Raw genomic sequence first — 5,000 nt, forward strand, 5'->3', positions numbered from 1 at the left:
AGTTCCACGGGATAATCTTCTTTGAAATTTCTTTTGAGAATGCGAAATGATGAATCTTGATTGTATATCAAAAATCAGGGAACGTCACCTATTTTCCGGTTTTCGCGATTTTGGCTAAAAGGAAAGGAAAGGAACTTTATTTCACTGCCTAGTCGTTCTAGCGCTGGACCACTAATTGAAGACACTGTAAACGGAAATTGACAATAAACGCAAATCAAGTCAAATGTTGGTTTTTGAGGTAAGGGGAAAACCGGATTATCCGGAGACAAACATCTCGGTACAGAGTAGTTAACCAACAAACTCAACCCACATATGACGCCGAGGCTAGGAGTCGAACCCGGGTCTCATCGGTGGGAGACAAGTGCTTTCACCACCGCGCCATTCCTGCACTCCACATAGCGAGCCTTTTTTTCCCGCGGGTAATTTGCTTGCGTGTTTCTTGGAATCCATTCCCTGCTCGGGCAGAAAACGCTTTGAAGTGGATAACTGACTATGGTTTGTCCAAATAAGGATCTAGAATATGTTTGCAGTGCGGGTCATGATAGATAAAAGGGAGAAGTGATCCTCCAACTTATCACGATAATTTAAGCAATTGTCTCTTATAGACGAATGAGACACTATATATTCATTTGTCTCCTATAAATACCTGAAAAAAACGAGGTGGCTTTAACGGGATCCCGTTATTTACCGTTCTTGAGTAGGGCCCTCAGCCCTCAGGCCTCGGACCGTACTAGAGACCTCGGGCAAGGTTTTTTTTCCCCTACGGACGGACCTCCATTCCGGTAAATAACGTAAATGTCATCCCGGACGCGGCAGATGTTAAAGTGAAGAGCAAGGGGACACTTCGTGACGCTTGCATCAAATTATGTGCATTTCTAGACATATCTTAAAGTTTTTCGTTATTGATATCGGTTTTCCATGCCACAGTCTAAATTCCGGATTTTCAGTTCCTCTTCATTATTATAAAAAGTGCCTTAAATCATTTCTGGACTGGGAGGAGGGAAAACGCAAACTATGGGTGTGTTAGTGGTCAACTTTGAATCAACTCAATATTTCTGTTTTTAACCGACAGCGCAGAGAAATTCCTGGTACGTTTGCTAACAAAGAACTGAAAAGCTGACAAATTAAGGACGGTGCCTACTATTGTTATTGCGCATATGTTCGGCGCATCTCCAGATACTCGGATTTCCTATCGCCGGTGCTTACTAATACAGGGATATTTTTGCGCGGTTTAAAACTATCCGGAGAAAGTAGATCTTAGTAAGTACTCTTGGTATTCAAAAAGAAAATTGAGGGTAACCATGCGTTTTTGAGAGATAATTAAGCTTCAATTTGAGAAAGAACGCCATACATTGCTTTGTATTTTAAAGCTTTTTACGAATATTATTCATGAATTATCTTTGAAAAATGCGTGGTTACCCCCAATTTTCTTTTTGGATTTCAATAACACTTGTTAAGATCTACATTTTCTGCATAATGACACACCGGGGAAAAAATATCGTTAATTAGTAGGCACCGTCCTTAATAACGGAAACATTCAGCTGATAATGGAATTTTTGGGTTAACATTTCGTGTTCAGCTGTAGTGTTAAATAAGCTCAGCATTAATCGCTTTGCCAGTCAACTCACTACCTGCCACTTTTTGATTCCTTCAATTTTATCCTCGTGCAACAAATAGAATGGAGGTCAAAAGTCGATTTTACTACACCAAGAGAGGATGAGGTAAGAAAATATATCCGCCTTATATGGTATCTTTCAATGATAATTTTTCAAGCGATTCTTTTATCGTGTGGTCATACTGAGCGGCTATTTTTAGAAAAAAACCCACCTTATTTGTCAGCTCTAATGACGTGGTGAAACTTAAAGGCTGGTTTTCACTAGCGAAGGAGTCGGAGTTTAAGCTCGACGGAATCAGAGTCAGAAGAATCAGAACGTTTCCATTTTCTTCCGACACCGCATTGCGGTTATGACTCCGTCGCTTATGCTCCAATGAAAACTAGATTGTTGGAGTCGAAAGCAAAAGTGGAAGAACCAACCAATCACAATGATTGGAATCGAGCATCGTGATTGGTTTATTCTTCCGCTTCTACTTGCAACTCCGAAAATGCAGTTTTCACTGGATCGTAAGCGACGGGGTAACAAGGGGAATCGGTATTCTGCTTCCGACTCCGACAGACTGAGTTTGATTTTCACTAGATTGTATCGCTCTGCGCTTCTGATACTGCAGATGGAAAGACAGATTTTTTCGAGATCGTTTGCAGGAGTACTCCAAGGCGATACCTTTGCATTCTACCTTTTCATCATTGTGGTGGACTACTGTATGCGTCTTGTGATGGAAAAGCACCTTGACTCAGGATTTACAGTCACACCAGCAAAGAGCAGGGAGTTAATTAAGCCCATAGAATTGCAGAGCATAGTTTGCTGATGATATTGCCCTGATGATACCTTTTGCCCTAGTGAGACAGACACCGTGAAGGCAGCAGAGTAGTGATTTTGTTGAGAAGCTTCGGATGCGATGAGAACACAGGAATGTTTTAAGACACGAGGAAACGAAGGAGATAGAGAACATTGATAGACAGGACAGTTACCAGCACTAGTCGTGATCCCGATAGAATTAGTTGAGGACTTTGTTTACTAGGGAAGTAAAAAACATCGTGAATATGTTTTCAATAGTGGTTTTCACACATTTCAAAAGTCATTGTCAAACCTTCCTTGGAACGAAAACCTAAAGATGCGTCATTTTTAGCTCCTTTTGTTCGGCTACTAGCCTTTGTACATTAAAAGCATTGTTGTCTGTGTCTCTAGAGATTGGTTGCAAACCATTTCAAGAATTACCCTAAAAAAAAATACCCAAAAAATATGAAAAGGCTGACTTTCTCCAACTGATCGATCACTGAACATTTTGTATGCAACTCCTCTCTCTTTGACAACTCGTGAATGCCTTAATGTTCAATAACAGAAAAATCAATACCATGGAAGCAACGCTTGCCGGTATATATTTTTCGGATTCACGACTGCTATACCCATCTTTTTTGAGTTGTTGTTTTTTTTTTTTTCTTGGTGAGCTCTCTTAATGTTTTTCAAACCATCAAAGATCATTCAGTGCCCACAATATGTCAGAAGTGAGATAATACTGACAAATTAATCAAGATAAACGTTTTTGGCAAATGTACGTAGGTGGTGGCGATCGATATGTAGCATTTTAAAGGTAACTTCAGCAAGTTCGGGAGAATAGTAGACAACTGTAAATCCCGATGATCGATAGCAACACGAAAATTAAATTTAATCAATATATACATTGCACCGCTCCTATCACTTCAAATCTATCTCCTTTCCCTAAAACAGTTGTTATTCATTTTGGAGTCCGGGTAGAAACGGCTTCTGCAATTAGCATGTTTTTAAGTTTCGAGATACGTACTTGCTCACAAAATGGAGAGAGTATTATTTCCAAAAAATTTTCGAAAATTTTGAGCAAACCCCGTGCGGTTGGCGATACTCTTTGCTAAACTCCTCTTTGTTCAGTGCGAAGCCATGGAGGGAGACTGGGTTAAACACCGGCTTGAACGAACAAGACTAAATACTTTCATCGCAATTTTGCAATGTTTTCCTATATCCCTTTGACTGAAATAAAGTGAAATGACCCTTAAACGTAATAGTTGTCTCTTAAGATATCGGAAAAAAAAATCAGGTGGCTTAAATGGGAACCCGTTAATTATCGGTCTCATTTTCCTCGGGGAATATCTTCGAAATCTAACAGGACTACTAATATTGACATTAAGGGAAGGCTTTAGCTTGAATGTAACAAAAAGTCTCTGCAATTAGCAGTTGAAAGTGGGGTGTAAGAAATGAAATAAGGGTTCCAATGAATATTTTTCGTTCAAATTTTGTTTGAAAATGCGAAATCGAATCTTGATTGTATCCAAAAATTAGGGAACGTCACCTAGTTAAGTTTCCAGATACGTACTTGCTCACAAAATGGAGAGAGTGTTATTTCCGGTCTTCGCGATTTTGCCAATGTCCCAATTCTTTGGTAAAGTTCCAGCAGACAGCAAGGAGTGAGAAGTTATTGTGTTTTAGCTATTACTTCTCTCATTACGTCTAGACACGTACTTGCTGCAGATCATTTTCATCTCAGTCTAAGAGCTATCCCTTTGACTGAATATAAAGTGAAGTGACCCTTAAACGTAACAGTTGTCTCTTATAGATATCGAAAAACTTTTTCAGGTGGCTTCAATGGGATCCCGTTAATTACCGGTCTCAGTCTTCGGCCTCGGGGAATGACGAAACAAGATATCATATTCCCTTATTACATCCCTGTGCGGGCAAGATGAACCAAATCGCGAGCTGTGATTGGCTACCTGAGCGGGCAAGATGGAGCTATACTGCCCGCTCGGGATTTCTCGCTTGGTCCCGCAAGATCAAAGATCACTTTTTTTTTTTTTTTTGGTGTTTTATCTCATAAAATAAATCCTTTATCATGACCAAGCTTGTTCGGTCAAGATGGCTGGATAATGGCCTCGTTCTTTTTTGCATTTTTATGGACCTCGACCTCGTCTCGGTCCATAAACACGCAAAAAAAGAACTTGGCCAATATCCAGCCATCTTGACCTCACGCTTGGTCAATAACCAATATATACATGGGTCTCTTCAATAATATTTTTTCAATGTTGCCCACAACTAGTTGGTGTGTTCACCTTGCTTTTAATATCTCTTTTTTTTAAAGAAAGACACCTGGTTGGTCAGTTGTAATAGTGAAAACCAGCCTTAAGACTTGGCGGTTTTGCTGTTCTGCATGAAGTGACAAAAATGGCCTTTGTGGTAGATATCACATTTTTTGACGAATCTCCAAACTTTGATTTTGAGAAGAGTGGGAAATTAAAGCTCTCCTGACTACATATTGTGAAAAAATTAATATGAAGAAAAACATACACAGAAAGTCAAGAGAAGAAGAATCATACTCAGAGGAAACTTTAATTTGTAATCCGGCTTTTTATTCAGCAG

The 5,000-nt window shown here is 39.6% G+C and overlaps 1 protein-coding gene across 1 annotated transcript in view; it reads right to left on the reverse strand.

Annotated features, from left to right (window-relative positions):
• Window positions 1–4,991: 4,991 nt before the first annotated feature.
• LOC137969991 (collagen triple helix repeat-containing protein 1-like) overlaps window positions 4,992–5,000 on the reverse strand; it is an 8,530-nt gene continuing 8,521 nt past the window's right edge. Inside the window, exon 4 of the mRNA XM_068816420.1 lies at window positions 4,992–5,000. This exon is cut by the window's right edge and continues 503 nt beyond it. The gene's annotated coding sequence lies outside the window, so the exon portion shown is untranslated.

The sequence above is a fragment of the Montipora foliosa genome, chromosome 9 (genome assembly GCF_036669935.1).
Source record: "Montipora foliosa isolate CH-2021 chromosome 9, ASM3666993v2, whole genome shotgun sequence".
Lineage (NCBI taxonomy): Eukaryota > Metazoa > Cnidaria > Anthozoa > Scleractinia > Acroporidae > Montipora > Montipora foliosa.